The sequence below is a fragment of the Silene latifolia genome, chromosome 5 (assembly GCF_048544455.1).
Source record: "Silene latifolia isolate original U9 population chromosome 5, ASM4854445v1, whole genome shotgun sequence".
NCBI classification, from domain to species: Eukaryota; Viridiplantae; Streptophyta; class Magnoliopsida; order Caryophyllales; family Caryophyllaceae; genus Silene; species Silene latifolia.
The window spans coordinates 29,994,512-30,016,922 of NC_133530.1; positions in this window are offsets into that span (position 1 = coordinate 29,994,512).

A 22,411-nucleotide genomic window follows, 5' to 3' on the forward strand; every position below is an offset into this window, starting at 1 on the left:
ACCAAATTTTCCATTTCTCTACCCTTGACCAAAAAAATCAAACCTAGTTCTCTCTACCTCTCTATTGTTACATATTTTAACATCTTTCAAATTTCTTCAAATTAGTCAATTATGAATGATTATTCGAATATAGAACAAGTATATGACACCCTTAAAATTAGCGTTAAATAAAGGCGTAAATTCTACGGAAAAACTGACAGGATATGTTTGTAATTGGTTCAACTAGCCAAAAACCTGTAATTTCAAAAGATTTTTCTAAACCAATCACAACATTTCCAACATTCCCAATAGGCGGGTGCCAAAACCTGCAATGCTAACGAACTAATTTACATACATAGCTAACGATAAGAAAAAGTAAAGATACAAACCCAAAATAGAAAAGGGAGACATATGTCCCTTCAAATTATATACAAAACCAAAAGTTAAAAGGTTTACTATAAGAATAGCCAAAACTAGGTCCAAGGTTCCTTATGCTCACTAGCTCGTCTGTGACCCCAACAAAGCATCAACAACCTGTCAATCGCATTTTATACAAACACGAAAGCCACAATTCAGTGGAGAGTAACTTCGAGTCCTCCCAGCCACGAATCGTCAAAATTAATGTAACATGTAATGTAACATGTAAACAATATGATAAACAATGTAATTATCATGTAATCTAACCTATGACCCCTAAACTGACCAAACTAAACTATCATGTGAATCATATAACAAATAGTAATCCAAACTTTATCAACTGTAACCGGCTTACATCTCACCTATTACAGTTCATAAAGTCACCATACAAGAAAGGGCAATATATCAAAGACAGGCATAAGTTCTTAGCACCAAATAGTCACTCAGAACTCGAGTCTATACCACGAGGTAGGGAAGGTAATCGAACCGGTATCTTGGCTCATCGGTTAATATTAATAAAACATGGCCAAGACACAACACAACCCTAGCCTAAAATCTCAAGACCTAGACATGCGGATACACACCACCGCATCCAAGACCCACAATTTTTCTAAAACAAAGTGAGTACCCTAAGGAGTCCACCAAAGGGTTGGCTAGTACTTAACCTGACCACTTACTATCAAAATAAGTAACGAGGTCATGCCCCAACTTGGATATAAATCCACTAGTCAGGAACACAAAGGCTATCAAGCAGTGAACATATACTCGTCAAAGACTATAAAGACCTATCTATGATGAAGGCCGAAATACTCACCTAGGACCTAGTCCCAGCTAGTCCCAGCTTGAATACTTTAGCCCACACCACACAAGACAAGTAAGACACCCACTTAACCATAAGAGGACAAAAAGTCCAACTTACCACCCTAAATGCTAACATTCTATCATGTGAAAGGCTATATAAATGTCTATTCAGCAAACAATCCAACAATATCCTCAATAAGTATTCAATACTAATTTCCAATTCTAACAATATTAACTATGTTAAAGGCTTCAAGGAATCTAGGGCCGTTTCTACAATATAAGAAGCTACTTAAATCAACTAATTACACATGTGAAATAAAAATATAATAAATGACCTAAAACAAGAAAAAGGCCGATTATCTAATTCATTCAATCAATTTTTACCCGCAACCTCACTGCGACAGTGCACGGTTAAATTGCGGCGACCAATCACTCAATTAATCGACATCGCATCACCAAAGGGACTAAGGCTCAGTTTTCGGCACAATCAACAAAACATTACAATTATCGCTATATAATTCATTCTGAGCCTAATCTTTACAAATTTCATTTTCTAGCCTATACTAACATGTGCAACTACCAAAATAAATATGATTTTTACCTTTAACATAATTTTTACTACTAATTTGATTTAATTCAAAAGTTTACCCATACATTACTTATTCTAATTATCTCATTAATGAACCTAAAATGACGAACAATGCATGGAAAACCGCGAAACAAGCAACGGGCCGACCTGGCCAGCCGTGGGCCAGCCATGGGCTCGCTTAAGCCGCCGCCGCCACCTATTACTCCTCTTTTTTTTCCGTTTTTGTTCATTTTAACATCGTCTAAACATTAATTAATCGTTCCCATACTAATATCCTAACTTAAACTAACCAAAAGGCATAAATTAAGCATGCATGCATCAAATCTTAACATGTGAAAATTTCTACTCAAACCAAAAATCACAAAACATCCAAAAACAACAAAGCATGTGACGATCTTTCGTCGAGTAACTCGAAATATGTTACCTTAAGCTAGAAAATGAGCAATTAGCACCTTAAAACCCAAACCCTAACAAGCACTAGCCGCTATCCTTGACAAAATACGAGTCCCCAAACTCGTCCTCCAATTCTTCACCTAATTAAACAATAAAAACACCATAATAAGTACATAAATACCGAAATTACCGAAAATTCGTCTTAAAACAACTTCAAGAAAACTGAAATTAAAACATACAAGGTTGTAGATCTCGACGAGAGGATTCCGGAAATGTAAATTTCGTGAAAATCCGAGTAGAAATGAGGGAGATGTGACGATTTTAGCTTGAAATTATGTAAAAATGGTGTTTTCTTTGGTTTTTGGGAAAGATGATGATGAACATAAGAAAATCAGAAAAAAAGAAAAGAAAGGGGGAGGGGGTTTGGTCCGCGGGAAAGGGAGAAAGGAAAGGAGGGAGTCGGGTTTGAGTCGGGATTTTTCGAGTCGGTTTTGACTCGTTTCGATAATAATTAAAACCGTAAGTCAAATGCAAATTCCGACAAGACCAAAGTTCTTAAACACGAGATTACAAGAAAATTGAATACTCATACGACCCATTTCCAAATTCGTTTACCCAATGTTCAAAAGAATTGTCATTTTCCCCCCGATACGCCCTTATTTCGAAATAAAAAGTTTTACACGGTTTAAACTATTTTTAAACATCTCGAAACTATCAAAATAAATACTTTACCTCAAAATATAATAAAATTATATTTCTTTGAATTATTTTTACTTTAAATACATTAATATCAAATTTTATTTGATTACTAAATTATTTTCGAAATATATTAACGGTCCGAAATTACGGGGCGTTACAAAGTATTTAATTAACTAATCCATTTCTAATAATCAAATGGACTCTTTGTTATAATTTTGTATCTCTTTTTAATTAGGGTTTATGCTCAAATTAATTATTGTTAATTGATGTGGGATGGTGGGGATATTGGTGTAGTGGGATGTCACCCGCGACATGGCCAGACGTCACCGGCGAGAAGGACGCATGTTGGCGGATTCCGTTCCATAAGCCGGCGAAAAAGGAGATGACGAGAGACACTTATGGGAGGGAGATGTTCGTGGGAGTCAATGGTAGTTGCGACCAACAAGTAGCCAAGGCAGGTGGCTGCCGGTGATGTTGGTGGTTAATGACCTGGCATAGAAGCACATAGTAAACATACATGTACTGTATTTAATGTAGTACACTATTACATAGAATATCTTTTCTTTTCTTATTATTCAATTTAATGGAGTATTGTTCGTACTTCGTAGTAATTGGTTTGATTTTTTTTTCCTCTTTTTTTAATGTGTTTTTGAATACAGTAGATGATGAAATCGGAGGGAATGGTGGTTTGCAATTAGATGATGGTTTAAATTAAGAAGAAAGAGATTACAATAGAGAGAAGTTAGAGAGATAAATTTTGAGGAGAAATAAAAGGGGCATAATTGTCAATAATGTACTGCATTGAGTAAAATGTGTACTGTGAAAATCAGCACCCTTTTAAAAATTATCATATAAGAATGTATTATAAATAATAAATTTATGAATCCAACAATTTAACACAATTAGGTAGCCCGAAGGCGAAACTCCGAAATTAGAGAGTACGAAAAAGATTGAAACTTCGCAAGAAATAAATGTGATCTAGAGACCTGTCATCAAGTAGACATTAAAAATATTGAAACTTAGGAAGAAATAGGTGAAATTTGGGAACTATAGCATACCCAGTATCTCAAAAAGCACGAAAAAAGATCAAAATTTTGCTACGAACTAAACAAAATTTTTATAAATACTAGTTGGTTGCACCGTGCGCTATGAGCACGGTTCCCCAAGATATTTTGACGGTTGACGTTTTATTTGCATGTTATCTTATTTTTTTGGTTTCGCTTTCTGTACATGTTGAATGACGATCGCAATGAAACTCTTGTTGTTATATAGTTTTGATGGTTGGATTGATTGCAAACAAAGTTACAACCATTCGTAAGTAATTCATATTTTATTTTACTGAGAACATGAATATACGGATATAACCCCTTTTGCTTGGATAATTACATGTTAAAGAAAACACAATTATATGGAATACAAGAAACATTGGTCTAAGGCCTCGTTTGGTTCATACAAGAATTAAATTGATGTGTTAATTTGTAATGCACGTGATTTTAATTCCTACATTGAAATTCACATGAATTGCAATAATACGTTTGGTTGCTCATCCTAGAGTTTGTTTCCTAAGAGTTTCCAATGATCATGAGAGGGGTAGGTAGTTAAATTCGCCTATCATGTAGGAGTTTGAAACTCCTTAATTTTATAAAAAAAATGGGGTAACCAAACAACCTCCAAAAACCAGAATTCATAGGATTTTAGAATTTCCATGAATTGGCTGGCAACCAAACGAGGCCTTATGTTATAGCTTGCATCATAAACGCATATATGAAGCTTTGTCCAACTATACATACATATTTTCAAACATGGTTTTTTAAAAAAATTTAAACATTTTCATGCAAAACGTAGGTTTATCACCATACGCCGCCCAATTCACCTGTCTTAGATAAACCATAAGGTATTAGCATTATATTTAAACTCAGGAACAACCCTAAACATACACAACTAACATTAGTTGGTTGCACCCTTCAGTTCTTTCCCTAGTTTCTCAGACTAATTGTTTTTCTCCCCGTAATCCTTCATATTCCTCCTTGCTCCTTTTTTCCCACCTGTCTCACCCTCTACATCGTCCTCCTCTTTCTCTCCCTCTTTTCTCTTGAACATCGCCACATCCTAAACCATAAGGCATTAGCATTATATTTAAACTCGGGAACAACCCTAAATATACACAACTAACGTTAGTTGGTTGCACCCTTCAGTTCTTTCCCTAATTTCTTAGACTAATCGCTTTTCTCCCCTTAATCCTTCCTATTACTCCTTGCTTCTTTTTCCCCATCTTCCTCACCCTCCACCTCCTCCTCCTCCTCCTCTTTTTCTCCCTCTTTTCTCTCGAACGTCGCCATATCCTAAACCATATCATCCTTTTTAACCTCGTGGTTCTACTTCCCTTTCTCCTTCCTCCTTCCTCCTTCCATATACTTTATATGTTCTCCTATCCCCCTCTTATATATCCTCCATTTTCCCTCCTACTTCAAATTGCTCTCATATTACTCCTCCCATTGTTCCTAGTACTAATCTTCCATATATCTCCCCCCCTCTCCCCTTCCATCCTCTTTCCCTTTCCTCTTATCGTTCGCATCCTTCAATTTCCCTCTCTCTACCTCTTGTTTCCCCCTTTACTCTCTTTCTCGACCTCTATCCATTTCTCTTTCCCCTCCTCCTTCCGCATCTCCTCCTACTATATGTCCTCCTCCCTTTAATTTCCCCATTCCTCCTTAATTTTCTCCCTCGTCCCTCTCCCTCTCATTCGCCTATTTCCTTCTCTCTTTTATCTTTAACGTTGTCGCCTCCTCACCCTCTTCTGTCTTATCATCCTCATTGTTCCTTTCGTCCTCTCCTTGTTATTTCCGTGTCTCCCCATCTCCTCTTGTGTCTCCTCTATCAGTTACCCTATACTTCTTCCAAGAAAATGACATTTTGATTAAGACTGTCTTTATTAATTGATGCATTGATAAAAAGGAAACTTGGTAGGTTTAGTAAATTTTATTCTTTTTAATTAGTCGAGCTGGCTCCTTAAATTTCTTTTAATTTTTCATTTTAATCTTTTCTCTTCCTATTACTCCTCCTCCTCCTTATACTACTCGGCTACTCTCCCATCCTTCCTCATACTACTTTGCCGCCGTGACACCCCAAACAAAAGCAAAAGCGACTTCATCGTGAGAAATTCCAAAGGTGTAAACTCATAGAGCATTTTATATGACCGGAAGTATTCATGTCGCTAGAATGTCTTGTTTAACTCCTAATTGACGGTTTCTTATATGTTTAGGAGAAAAAGAGAGACTTTGTGTTACATTCAAGATCCAAAATATTACTTTTTACGAGCAATTCAAAAATCATGTAATTTGCAAATGAGAATTCTTATGTTAATGCATATTAAGTTGAAATTGTGCCAAGCATATTAAGCCTTCATGCTAATATTTTCCTTATGTTTACCTTTATATTTATAATTTTTAAATGGACATGAAAGCTTCTTATTGGTTAGGGAGGACACATAAATTGTCCTCCTGAAGGACCTAAAAAAATTTCCCCTTGAAAAAAGCTCGATGTGTCGCTCTGGCAATATCTTGCAACGTACACAACCACAAATCCACTATGGTGGCAATATATACTCGAAAGGGAGAAAGAATATATTTACACTAAGATAACTGTTTCCCATACATTATAGACTTGCCTAAAATTCATTTATTTTGATGCTTTAAAGTGCATATTTACACTAAGGTGCACTATCCTCGCCTTGCCCCTCCCCTCTTCGCCTAGGGCGGATATTCTTACTACCTCTCTTGCCCTAAAAAATAAGTTTTTTCTTAGGGTCTTGTTATGCGTCTTTACTTGATCACACCCCCCGTCCCCCCTCCTTTTCGGTGGATCTCCTTTGGTTGTGGGACTTGCCCACCCAACCTAAGATCAAACTCTTCATATCGTTAGCTTGGTGGGACAAACTCCCACATAACTTCACCCTTCACTCGAGGTCCATTATTCCCTCCCCCCGCTGCCCTTTTTGTGAGAATCCCTCCCTCCCTTAATCCTCCCTCCATATCCTCCGCGACTGCAGCCGTGCATGCGAGATTTGGTCTTATTTCAAAGTCAAACCTCTCTTCTTTTCTATTGACCTCCAACCTTGGCTCCACGACAATTGTACCTCGGGTAATCCCTCTTGGACCACCCTTTTCTCCTTTATTACTTGGCGGCTTTGGACTGAACGTTGCAACTCCTTGTTCACAACCAGCCCTTTTCCGCTTGCTTCTCGCCTTAGCGCGAATATCTCATCCGAAGCTTATTCTTGGATTGCTGCCAACACCCTGGCCCCCCTCCCCACCGTGTCCCCTTCTTCTACCTATCGTCTCTCTGCCTTTTGCTCGCGTAGCTGGGCTTCCCCTCCGCTTGGTTGGTTTAAAATCAATGTTGTTGCGGCCTTTTCTCCCTCTTCTCCCTTTGATAGTGTCTGGTGTGTTACTAGGGATAGTAGTGGGTTTTGGGTTAGAGGTTGGACCACTAGATTGACCGCCCCTAACCCCTTTTTATGTAAGGTGCTTGCGATTAGGGAGGGATTGCTTTTTCCGACTCAGTCCACTAGTAAATTTGTGATTGCTTCGGATTGCCTTAATGCGGTCAATGCTCTTACGATCCTTGATTCCCCTTGTGGTCCCTTTGCTAACATTTTAATTGAGTGTAGGGAACTTTTAAAGGCCTCACCCCTTTTGAAGATTGCATTTGAGAAAAGAAGTGCAAACAAGGTCGCGTATGTTATCACTAAATTCGCCCCTTCTTTTGTACTAAATTTTTGTAATTTGGATTTTCTTTCGGCTTGTACGACACTAAGCCCCGACCCTCCCCCGTGATGTACTTGACTTCCTTTCCTCCTTTATTTTAATGTGTTCATTCCGTCCAAAAAAAAAAGTGTATATCGTGTGTATGATATTGTGAGGTTAGGTTATGTATGACTATACAACTGATCTTATATATATGCTTAATAATGTGTGTGGCTCAATACTTTAATGTGCATATTTTTTTTTGACAAAGGTGCAATAATGTTTTATATTCCAGTACCATGGTTCAGCGAACCATGTTGATATACTACAACATAAAATAAAGCATGATAAAACATAGAACTATAAATATCTACTAATGAACTGCGATCAGTGAAATATCTGCATCGGTTATCAGGAACATGTTGATGGAGTACGATGGAATGAAACAGAGCTTTTTCACCCAAATCATCAGTAAAACGATCCCACAAGCCATTGATCCAATCGAAATATCATGGGACAAACACGAGGTGCACTTACGCCACAAGAGCGTAGAAATTTGAAGGTGAAAACAAGCCACGAAGGCATGTCTCCGATGGAGATCGCTCTCCTACACCATAGTGAACGCTCACAACAATCAACGAACCAACAACAACCAGAGACGGCGAGATTGAAGAGAAGGAAAAGAGAGAACTCAATAACCAATCCCCTGGCCATGAACGCCCAAGGACATTCTTGGGAGAAGACAACATAACCCAGATAGATTACCACTATCACAGACACACAAAAGCTACGAATATTAGTACCTAGCGAAAAGCATGTCCCATACGACGGGATTATTTGTAGGAAAAAAAACAAAGGAGATTTAAACAAAGCAACATTATTATTGAGGAGAACCGCCGTTTCCGACTCACCCAACCAACATCACAGACCACCCCATCTTTAAACAATCAAAACACAACTCTTCCAAAATGCTTAATGCAACAATACCAGTAAAAATCAAACACAAAGAAGGGACAAACACCACCCTCCAAACCAACTATAGACAAGAATCATCATCGAGCTGCATAAGTCAAGCCTAAGATCAAAGCCAACCAGAAACAAAGACCGTCCGCCGAGACCACGACCGAAGCTAAAACAGACCAACAAAGCCCAAAGCAATCAATCAAAACCAAGTAGGAAATGGAAAGAATGAAACAGACAGAGATAGACCGACACACAGGGACCTGTAAAACCCGATTGGTGGGGGGAGGGGCGAGGGAAAGGGGAACACCAAATCAAGTGGATGCACAACCAAACAGAACCAAAACCCGACACACAAACCAACCGACTTGACGATCGACGACTTAAGACATACCGGAAGAGGTGGGGGGGAGGGACGAGGGGGAGGGGAACACCTCCTCGGCAGAGCCAGATGGAAAGCTAGACACCGAAAACAGCCGAGACAGATGATAAACAGCAACCACAATAACGAAAACCGGTAGACTACGACATGCAGTGATGAATCGTGAATATAGTAGGGAAGATGATATTACAATCCCTTAGAAAGTAAGATAAAAATGGTATTAGATGAATTAATCAATAGTGAAGAGATGGTTCGCCGGAGATGAACATAGACAATGCCTCATCTCCGGCGAAAGATTGCGAAATAGGGGGAAAGAGATGGGAGAGTGGCGGTGACGGCGGTGCAAAGAAAAAAGAGTTTTAGGTTTTTAGGGTGTTTTTTGGAGAGAGTTTTTAGAGAGAGAAAAAGTATTTTTTTTTTGGTGTAAACCGGGGTGTCCACCGTCGACAACGGTGTATAATCCCCTCGCCGCGCGTGCTCTCACGAAGAGGTAAACGGCTGGCCAAAGAGTTTGCTCCATTCCCATGGGCAGGGATCGAACCTCTGACCTCATGGTTAAGGGATGAGGTGAGCAACCACCACACCAAACAACGCATATTTTGCACTTGATATTGCATTGTTACACATGACCATGCAGTAGCGAATATAGGATTTATAGAATGAGGGTGTTTAATTAAATTGGAAAATGAAGTTTTTCTCAAAAAAAAAAAAAAAAATTGGAAATTGAAGTTTATGCCACATTGGTAAAATTCTTATAGTGACTTACTACTAAACAATATACATAAACAAGACCGAAGTGGCTTGGGTCTAGTGGTGTTCCGGGTGTGCCGCAAGGTACGTACCTCAATCCTTGAGGTCCCGGGTTCGCCGCCCTAGACGGGAGCACTGATGTATTGCACGGTGGCCCTTTGGGGTCTGTTAAACGGGGTGCCGGCTTTCCGTGCTGTCGCGTATTCCCGAGGTTTGGGCTAACCGGACATCTCCTTATGATCTCTGGTGTAAAGACACTCGTCATAGTTCTTACTAGGCGGATCCAATAAGGTTTGAAAGGAAGGTCATTTCCCTTTCTTGCAAAAAAAAAAAAAAAAAAATATACATAAACAAGTACCCAATCATTCAACATAACATAAGGAAATTAAAAATTCTGACTTTTCGGACTTTCAACATAATAAGTTTTAGTAGATCAGTAATTAATATGTGAGATGATATGACATTCTAAGGCGATTTATGTGTAAAAAAAATTACTGAAGTGATAGTATTAAATTAATGAAATTTTATAGAAAAGGATCGTCTCATGGTATAAAACGTCTCATTCTAGAATTTGGGTTAGTGTATAATTGTTAAATACTCCAACCGTCCCAATGATATGTTTACACTTGCTTTACACAAAATAAAGAAAGTGTAAATATATTACCGGGATAGAGGAAATAGTTTGTTATAAATACTCCCTCATATTCATTTTAACTCCCCCTTTCCTTTTTCATCTATTCATATAACTCTCTCTCTCTTTCCTTATTTAGTAAAGTTTTATACTTATTTTAATCACCTTATCCCACAACAATATCCCACAATACTCATATTTTATCTTATTTTAATCACTTTACCCCACAACAATACTTATTTTAATCATCTTACCCCACAATAATACCTGCCCTCTCTCCAATTACTTTACACCACTACAATACTTTACAATAAAATAATCCTACCCTTAATTTGCGTGCCCTTTTAAAAGGGAAGAGTTAAAATAAATAGGAGGGAGTATATAATATGAGTCCAAATTGTAAGTATATCATATAAATCGAATATCAAAATCGATAATCGAATATTTACAAAATTATCCGTTGACTAATGGACCAACAACATGTTCCTTATCCGGTTAAGAGCATAGACTGATAACAACGAGAAACAAATAGAATTAAAAAAGAAAAGAAAAGAAAGCACGAACATAAGAGACTAATCTCCTTCTCACCAACTCCACCACCTCTTCATCTTCTTTCCTAACTCCAGTCACCCGATTGCTCAGGAAATTACATCGATTGCTCGGAAAATGTAGTACTCATTCCATTCCATCACCGATCTAATCAATAGTAGTCCTTCTCATCTCATTTCTCTATTCTACCAATCTAATCCGAATTGAATAGGATGTTGAAATATTACATACCTTGATGAAGACATTTTGTCTAACGGTTGTTGCTCGCCGGAGACGATAAATTAGAAATTTGGGGAAGATGTAATAATGAAATAAGATTAAATTTGGGGTTTGCAATTTGTTCCTCTGTATGTTAGTATGGATACTGGGTAACGATTTTAATTTTTTTTTCCAAATTAATGAGGGTGAGGGTTAGGGGTGCTAACGAGCCGAGGCGAGCCCGAGCCTGGCCTTGCTCGGCTTGTGCTCAAGAACTAAAATTCGATCTCGAGCCAATCTCGAGCTTACCCGAGCTTGTAGAAAATGTGCTCGATTTCAAGCTTGCGAGCTTTAACGCGAGCTCGAGTCAAACTCGAGCTGAAATCGAGCCTATATAAAATGGTTAATTTTTTGATTTTTTTTCTTCCGATATTTTCAATAACAAGGCTCGAAGGTTAATTATAAAATATTTGACAAATCAGTAAGACATTTGATATATGTGATACAAAAATATAATCATGATAAAATATTTTTATAAAATATGAGCAATATCTTATATAATCACACAAGTTCGAGCTGCTCACGAGCTTTTCGAGCCGAGCCAGCGTTTGCTCGGCTTGACTTGTTAAGCTCTTGAGCCGAGTCCGAGCTCGAGCCGATCTCGCACGAGCCGAGCTTTGACCGAGCTTTTGCCGAGCCGATCTCGAGTTGCTCGCGAGCTGTCTCGTCTCATTAACACCCCTAGTGAGGGTTCACCCCCATCACCCCCTGTAGATCCGCCCATTTGACCATGTAGTGTATTACAACAATATTAGGAAGTAAACAAACACAACACATTTGAAAAATAACGGCATAATTACGCAAAGTCGAATGATCGATCAAATTGAGCTTTCCAATATGCAATTCAAATTGACGTCAATCTAGTTCATCACAGCTCCCTTTATCTTATCTAATTCAGTACTGTATTTAATTGATAGTCCATATCTGCGAACATAATTTATAAAAAAAATAATACTCCATAGACGGTTAGGAGAAAGAAAAATAAGTAATGAGACGTATCAAACAAACAAATAAATAAATAAATAATAAATTGGAAGATAGTAAATCTAGACTAAACATGATAATTAACCAACTTTTATTCGTAAAACGGTTATTCTAACGTGCGCCACATGATAAGAAGCCATATAAGACAATATTTTTTTTTCGATTTTTCTAACATATACTCTATGACACATGATAATAAGGTAAGTAGGGAAATCTTTTCAAGATTATTTGGAAAAGGCTACTCATACACGAGGTGTATGAAAATCTCATACACGACCAATTAAATTGCGCCATGTGGCTAACTAGAGTGAATCATATGTAGTTAATTTAGGGTTATATTAGTAATTACACATATGTAGTTAACTTGCTAACCACATGTAGTTAACTATATTTAGGGTAATTTTTAATTTCCTTTATTTGACATATTTTGATTTATTATTATTATTATTATTATTTTTATTGTTATTAGTATTATTATTGTTTTTAACGTTTTTTTGTATTATTATTATTATTATTATTATTATTATTATTATTATTATTATTATTATTTTTATTTTTATTTTTATTTTTATTGTTATTAGTATTATTATTGTTTTTAACGTTTTTTTGTATTATTATTATTATTTATTTTTGACCTCTTAATCAATCAATTTTGTTTTTCAAATCGTATTCGTAAGCAATAAAAATTCATAATAAAAATCAAATGAACCTTAATTTCATAACATTAATCATAACCTAATTGAATTCTATTAAGTAATCAAAATCGTTTAAAATCGATTTATGGGAAAAAGGGGGAAGTTTTTGATCATAACCCTAATTTCATAACATTAATCATAACCTTAATTTCATAACATTAATCATAACCTTAATTTCATAACATTAATCAAAATCGTTTAAAATCAAATGAACCCTAATTTCATAACATTAATCATAACCTTATTCTTAACCATTTAAAATCGATTTATGGGAAAAAGGGGGAAGTTTTTGATGAACCCTAATCCATTAATTGAATAACTCTAATTAAGGCATAAAAGGGCAAAAAAAAAAGTTGTTGTGAAGAATCGAACACCGGTTGGCATTAGTAGCAATTAGATTTTTGTAAAGAGACTAGTAACCAACTAAGCTAGGGGTATCAGCACATACATTCACTGATTACAATTCATTATATTATGAATCTATTTCTTTAATTCATTAAACCTTAATGTACTCTAATTCGAATAATTGCCTTATTTAAAATTCCGTTTTTAAACTATTAATACTTTCCTTATTTTTAAAATATTCATAGCTTGATTTTAGGCAATAAATTTCTTAAATTATAAAATTGCCTTATTTAAACAATTTTGGTTTCATTTGATAAAATATCTTTATTTTTTAAATATTGTTAAGCTTGATTTTAGGCAATAAATTTCTTAAATATATAAATTGCCTTTTTTAAAGATTTTCGGTTTCATTTGATATTTTATCTTTTCTTTTTAAAATATTCTTAGCTTGATTTTAGGCAATAAATTTCTTAAATATATAAATTACCTTTTTTAAAGATTTTCGGTTTCATTTGATATTTTATCTTTTCTTTTTAAAATATTCTTAGCTTGATTTTAGGCAATGAATTTCCTAAATTTAAAAATTGCCTTTATTATAAAATTTCGTTTTTATTTCATAAAATATCTTTTGTTTTTTAAAAAAATATTGTTAAGTTGATCTTAGGAATATTATTTTTTTTTGAGAGATTTTGGGATTATTTATTTTTTAGGATTAGATTTAGGCTAAGTCAAGAAAACCCGTGTTCGAATCCGTATAGCCACAACTTTGCTTTTTTTTTTTTCTTAATCCCCTAATTATTTCGATTAATTGCTAAAATACCTCAACTAGGGTTCGAATCCGCAGGCTAGTTTTTCATCAAATTTGGCTAATTGATTTTCTAATTGTAAATTATGAGTTACTCTAATTCAGAACTGGTCATTAGGGTTTGTAAAAAAAAAACCAATAATGCAAAAGAATATAACTAAATAAGATATAATTTATTGGAATAAAATGAAACAATTACACGAAATGTAAATTGAAACTAAAAACCGTGGTAATTAGACTTGAAAAATATAAAACAAAATGCTAAAAATTAACTAAGCACTAGAATTGTAGGCGCCTTATGCTGTTTCCAACCAAACCATATCTTCCTCTCGACCTCCATTGAGGACTCGTTGGAGGGGGAGTAGTAGGGGCATCAAAATTATCGTCCCCTCCTTCAACCCGAACGAGTACATCATCGGGAACCGGCATTGGTAGGTACTCACGTTGCCCCACTTGGCGCCACTTCAGGTGTTCATCGGGTAGGAACGCCGAATATTTGGCATTGAACTCTTCTTCATATATGTATTCTATGGTTTTACACCGAGCACGGGCTATAGCATCCTCAATTTTACTTTTGTCTTTGACAACGTCTAACATTTCCCTTACAAACATCCTTGTCTCCAACAAATCCCTAGCATGAGCCTTCCTTTCCATCACAATCTCTCTATTTAACATTGCATATTGAATTTGATTAGCCATGACAGTAGGTTAAAAAGTTTTGATTTAATGGAACGAGTTTTATTTTTCTTATGAATTTGATTTGGGAATGGAGGTAACATCTAGCAATTAGGGTTATTTATATAGGGTGCAATTGAAATGTTTCCCTCCAAAATTTTCCCTCCTTTTTTTCCCGCCATTATTTCCCACCAAATCACGTTTATCCTATTATTTAGGATATTGAAATTGAATATTATTAAAAAAAAATATTAAAAGTAGATATGATAGAAATAATTAGAATTTTATAATTATATTTAAGATAATATAATATTGCGTGAATCAAGTTAAAAGGGAGATAGAATATTGCGTGAATGAAATTAAAAAGGAAAATATATGTTACTATTTCAATAACCCTAAATTCGTTTTAGTATATATTGAAAATTAATTGTTTAGTAATCGTGCTGATACCCCTTGCTCAACTGGTTTCTAATAGTCATGCATTCATAGGTGACCCGTGTTCGATTCCCCATAAAAGCAATTTTTATTTCATCAAAATTTCATTTAATTGGCGCAAAATGAGTAATTGAAATTTAAACTAAGTTAGAAATGTTGAATTTAATACAATTGGCGCAAAACTGAATATAGGGTTTAGGGTTTTAGAATTTAGGGTTTAGGGTTTAGAATATAGGGTTTAGGGTTTAGAATATAGGGTTTAGGGTTTCTAAGTTTACAACCCTCCTTACTATCGACATTTTATGTAATTAGGTACTAACTAGTTCCGATTATAGCTTACTATCGACATTTTATGTAATTAGGTACTAAATAGTTCCGATTGTAGCTTATTATCGACATTTTATGTAATTAGGTACTAACTAGTTCCGATTGTAGCTTAGTATCGACATTTTATGTAATTAGGTACTAACTAGTTCCGATTATAGCTTACTATCGACATTTTATGTAATTAGGTACTAAATAGTTCCGATTGTAGCTTACTATCGACATTTTATGTAATTAGGTACTAAATAGTTCCGATTGTAGCTTACTATCGACATTTTATGTAATTAGGTACTAACTAGTTCCGATTATAGCTTACTATCGACATTTTATGTAATTAGGTACTAAATAGTTCCGATTGTAGCTTACTATCGACATTTTATGTAATTAGGTACTAACTAGTTCCGATTATAGCTTACTATCGACATTTTATGTAATTAGGTACTAAATAGTTCCGATTGTAGCTTATTATCGACATTTTATGTAATTAGGGTTTAGGGTTTAGGGTTCAATTTAATTCCGATCATTATAACTACGATTTGATTTTAATGTACATAGCGATACCGATCATATCTTAGTTTAACTATATCACGTAAAAATGTGAAAATAAGCTTACTTATAGCGATCATAGTTTAATATCTCTATTTCATGTAAAAATATTTTAGCTTATTTTTTTTTTTAGTTATATTTTGTACAATGTATATTATTAATTTTTATTAACCAAAAAGAAAAACAAAAGGTTTTGAACGAAAAAGGAAAAAAAAAAAGTTAAAAAAGTTGAACATAAAAGAAAGAAACAAAGGGTTTTTAACGTAAAAAGGGAAAAAAAAGGTAAAAATTTTGGTAAAAATCTCTTATAAAAGGAACCAAACCCCCCTTCAACTTCCTCCTTTCCCACTATTAATCTTCATCTCCTTCAAACTGCTTCCCCTCTAAAAACCCTCCCCTTAACCCTAATTTTTTTTTACACAAAATTATCTTATAGGAATCCATGGCTAACCAAGGAGAACCTAATTGGGCAATTTACTGTCCTGCCCCTTATCGTCCTCCTTTACCCAAAGCCATTAAAGATATTCCGTCTACTATATCCATTAGTTCTACCAACGGGAATAGCCCTCAATTTCGAGTTGCTTCGTGCAATGATTTGGTTGTGCACGAGATCATTCCCCGGTGTTATTCGTGGGACCGTGGTAATCTCGTAGCAGTATGCAAGGCATGGGGCCATGCATGGGCAAAGTGGCAAGACCTGAAGTTCCGAAAGAAACACGGTCTTGCATGAGGCCGTGGATGGGAGTACGACAACCGGGTGATGTAAAATAGGTTTTTAATTATATAAAATCGTATGTTAGATTATGCTTTATTTACGTTTTAACCATGAGGCCGAAAACTGGTATTCTATTGCATGCAATCGGTTTTCATTTTGGTTTTGATTCGGCCCAATCTGATTGCATGCAATAGATTTGATTTTGATTGCATGCAAGGGTAGATGTGATGGGGATATCATTTTGCTTGCAAAATTGGTATTGCATGCAATGGTAATCATGTATTGTGTTGATGCAGTAGTAGGGGTTGTATAGTCTTCCGTATTGTGTACATATGTGTATTAGATGATGTACATTGTACTCGGTTTTATGAAGTTTAATTTTCAGTATTAATTCCGTATTTTTTTTTGTTGTATACGGTTTATGATAAGTTTGCATGGCACTCAAATCTCAATCAGACGATGAAACTGCGTTCTTTAATTTCGTTCCTTTAATTTCAGGGACTTGTACTCGTTATTTGCATCGTTTCCATTTTTCTTTAAATCGCTATTGGAATCGTTTCCGTCTTATAATCATAAGAATTTCATTATCAAATATTCAGTCCTTTGTCAAGTTGGTGTATTGCATATGACATGGGTTGAGTATAGAGATGGTCTGCTTGTAATCGTTCAATTGACAGGTAATTCAAAACAAAGAATTTTTTTGTCTTTCCTCATATGCAAATAGATAAAATTTCAATTTCGTTTGACAGAGTCGTTCAGATTAATCATGCTAATTTCGTTCAATTTCGTGAGATAGAAGTCCAATTTCGTTCGATTTCGTGAGATAGAAGTCCAATTTCGTCTGTTAATCATGCTAATTTCGTTCAATTTCGTGAGATAGAAGTCCAATTTCGATAAAGTTCGTTAAACATGCAACTCGTAGTTATGGTGGACATTGTACTCGGTTTAATCTTGTTAATTTGTCAGAGTTTTGTATTTTAATTTCGTCGATAAATCGTAAAGATTTTCATGCAAATCGTAATTATGGTTGAGTATTGAGATGAACTAAAGGTTGAGTATTGAGATGAAGTAAATGATTATGTCTCACATGCAATTTGTGTCAAATCAAGTAAAATGTAAACAATTGAACTACATAAACTGAAATTTCTTGCAATTCGTTCCAGTTCCAATTTCTGCCAAATCAGTTTCGGAAATTAAGTCCCAACAATTTCTTGCAATTCGTTCCAGTTCCAATTTCTGCCAAATCAACTACGTGCAATTCGTTTCAATTTCTAAAACAAAATGTCTAATCAAGGCAAATGGCAGTATCAAAATGTAAAAACTAAAACAAATAATTGTCTAAAACAAACAGTAATAAAATAGATTCCAAATGTAGCCAAAAAAAAAAAAACGAGCTGAATTCTATTGCGTGTTACGAGGTGTGGTCGTACTGACCCTTCTTCGCCGCGGCGTTGGTTGCGACGATGGACCTGCTTCGTCGAAGTTTACAACCCTCCTTACTTTCTTTTGCCTAGGCCTAGAACCTCTTCCTGCACCTCTTTTATCAATGGGGTCTCTCAAGGCGCCTTCCGTAGGAGGAGGTGCGTTCCGTACCATGTGGCGTAGGTTATTCTCCTTCGGTTGTAATCTTTTACGGCCCCACACCTTTGTTACATCGGAGCCTGCTCCCATTTCGTTGAGTACCTCAATGCCGACATGCGCCTCTAATGCCTTAATCACCTTGGCTGATTCGGCCTCATATAAGGCATACGTCTCATCATCATGTAATGCCAGCCTATATATGTAGTCGTTCTTCATCGTGACAGCAAGAGATCGCTTGAGTCGTTCAGACTCACCAGGATTGTAGTACCCAACAGGAAGGTGTTCATAACCCCGAACCAAGTCCTTTCGCCATCGATTCAAAATGTACTTGTCGGGAATAAACTGCACTTTCTTCAGCTGTAGTACACGAATAATATGCCTGCACAATATACCTTTAAACTCGAAAAGTTTACAAGTACAATTAAACTCACCGAAGTCCAAGTTGACCGTAACATTGTACTTTTTCTCTCGACGCTTCAAAAACGGTGTTGTCACCTCATCCGTTACATTAAACGAAGAGAAATTCCCAATGTTCAAATGAGACTCAGCGTTGGTGTGTATAAGACCGTTTACCTCATCCTTCACCAAACTAAAAATGTTAGATGTGTAAGCCCTTTGGAAGACTTCCTCAGCTATGATTGTCTTATTATAAGGAGACGGTCTTTCGTCACAAGCAAAGTTCAACAGTAATTCTTCCTCCACCTTGGATCTTAGTGCATTTTGATAACTATCAAAGAATTTGAACAAAGTAGTTTCAACATTGACATAAGTCTTGAAAAATCGGTTCGTCTGTTCACTTCTTTGCGTAGATGACATACCTACACAAAAGATGTCCCTCCAATACAATGGCACCCACGAATGTCGGTTTTGAAAAGAGTCTATGATCCAACCATTTTCGTGAAGACCATACTTAGCTACAAAAAGATGTCATGCCTCCTCAAAGTCATCGCTATCTGCACTATCGTCAATAATTTTCCAAAGGTCAACAATAATTTCTTGATACCTGACAAAACTTCCCAAGTTCTTTGTTGCGTTAACCATTATGTGCCACAGACACAAACGGTGATGAGTATTAGTAAATACGTCCTTCACAGCCTTACCAATTCCCTTGCATTGATCCGTGAGTATAACCGATGGAGCTCTACCCATACAATCTAACCATCTCCTAAACACCCAAGTGAAGCTTTCCGCATCTTCATGTGAAATCAAAGCGGCAAAGAAGCACAACTATCTTAGTGATGATTTACGCCAACAAATGGAGTAAAGGGCATTTTGTACCTATAATTAAAACATAAGATAAGTATAATTAAAACATACGCCAACAGAACCCTAGCTAATTGATTAATTTCTAAAGCTATTTATTTCAAAATCAATTGAATTGCCCAATTTCTAAACCCTACTGATTTCGAAAATTAACAAAACTATTGATTTCGAAAATTAGTAAAGCTATTGATTTCAAATTAGTTAAGCTAATTATTTCGAATTACTAAAATTATTTCGAAAATAAATAAAATATTTTCGAAAATCAAATTATTTAAGCAACTCGTTTCGAAAATTGCATTAATTATTTCCAATTACTAAAATGCCCTAATTATTCAAAAAAGCACAATAATAATTTCTAAAGAAGCAAACCCTAGCTAATTGATTAATTTCTAAAGCTATTTATTTCAAAATCAATTGAATTGCCCAATTTCTAAACCCTACTGATTTCGAAAATTAACAAAACTATTGATTTCGAAAATTAGTAAAGCTATTGATTTCGAATTAGTTAAGCTAATTATTTCGATTACTAAAATTATTTCGAAAATAAATAAAATATTATCTTAAATCAAATTTGATAAATTACGTAAATTTGGTCACCTGTTAACACAAAATGTAGCATCGTAAGAAAATACATCACCAAATGCCTTTGCCATTCCTCTACAACGTCCGTCAGCCCAAAACACATTTAGTAGCTTGCCTTCAAAATCCGTCTGAATGGCGTAGTAAAAATCTGGATCCACTTCCTTAAGTTGTATAAATCTAGCCTCCAAAGCCACTGCATCCCCGTTAATTCTACTACGTCTTCGTTCTTGATTAAGAAAATTCCGTATGTCACGCTTGTTGATTTTTAAATTTTCATGCCCACCCGCTTCTCTAACGAGAATTTGGAAGTTATTGGCAATAGAAACACCGTAGTCAGTTCAATAAGGCCCGTCTTTTGAAATATTCGTCAAACATCCGGTAACTTACCATGTGACGAGTATTTTCACGTTTTAAAACGTGATTGTGTTCCAACGAACACGCACCGATGACAACAAAATCGTTTTGTAACGATGCTTCTATTGCAAATTTGCATTTCTCAAAATTTGCAATGTCTTTAAACCCGTTTGTTTTGTTCGGATTGGCCCCCATTGTGCAACATAATCTAATTCGCTTCATCATATAGAAACGAGGTTGCTTCTTCCCCATACCATTGCGCTTGACACATTTTTCCTGGTACATCTTCACTAGTTCAGTACACCTACAAAAAAGTTGAAAGGCGTTTTTATACGCATATAGGTACGCAAACGCAGCAAACTCGTCACCATTCACGAAAGACATTCCTCTGGTTGGAGTATTAACTTCTAACAAATCGCCATTACCGCCCGTGTTTAACATATTTCCGACCTTTTCAACCCATCCTCCTTCAACAATTGCAGGACCATCGTCAATATCGTCTGGTTGGCAACATCGTTACTAACATCATCATCGATAATAACGACATCACTACTTGATTCATTGTTTTGATCATCAAAACGTGAAATTTCTTATAAACTGATTGATTTTTTTTTTTAATATTCTACTGTTACTGCTACCACAAAAAAATATTGAAGATCTTTTCTAAAATTTCTCAACAATAAGATAAAATATTGAAAGATCTTTTCTAAAATCTCTCAACAATAAGATAAAATATTTAAATAAATATTCCACAAATCAATCAAAAATGTTTTCTAATAAGGAAATGTGAAATTCAAAATTTAAAATAAGGCAATTTGTAAATGAGGTAGTTTTTAAAATAAGGAAGTTTTAAAAATCGTGGAAACAATTATCTTCATTAAACGGTTTAAAACCGAATTAGGGTTTACTTTTAACAATATAATGAATTGAAATGGGTACTTTGACGTGCTGATACCCCTAGGTTATATGGTTACTACACTCTTTGCAAACAATAGCCCTCTACTAGCAACAACCCGTGCTCGAATCTCCTTACAAGCAAAGTTTTTTGCTTTTTTTTTTCGGTTTCTCAAGTTAGGGTTACTTCATTTCGATTTTGATTTTTTTTTTCATTTTTTACGATTAATCATTTAATAAACATTTTCATTTTGATTTTGATTAAGGCAAAATATTTATCTACAATTTCATTACGGAATCGATTAATCAATTTGGGTTTATTGCATTAGGGTTCATCAATTATATGAACTGGAAATTTTCAATTAAAGTTGATTAATTGAATTTTGACGATTACAATTAGGGTTCATCAATTATATGAAATCGAAATTTACAATTAAGGTTTTCATCAATTTGATAAATGAAATCGAAAATTGGAATTCGATTTGATTATTGAAATCGAAATTGGGAATTAGGGTATTCATCAATTTGATTAATAAATTAAATTAGGGTTTGATTAATTGAATTCAATTTGGGTTTATTGCATTAGGGTTCATCAATTATATGAATTGGAAATTTTCAATTACAGTTGATTAATTGAATTTTGACGATTACAATTAGGGTTCATCAATTATATGAAATCGAAATTTACAATTAGGGTTTTCATCAATTTGATAAATGAAATCGAAAATTTGAATTCGATTTGATTATTGAATACGAAATTGGGAATTAGGGTTTTCATCAATTTGATTAATAAATTAAATTAGGTTTGATTAATTGAATTCAATTTTTATCTATTTTATTTTATTGTTTTTAAAAAACCGATTTTCCTAATTATAAAAGCTAAATAACAAAAAAAAATATAAATAATAACATAAATTTAAGTAATTAAAAGAAATTAAAGAAAGTCAAAGCAAATTAAAAAACTTCCATAAAAACGGTTAACTACTATAGTTAACTTATTAACCCAATATGTTAAATTACTAATCTAACCTTATTCTAACCTCTACAAGTTAACTCTAGT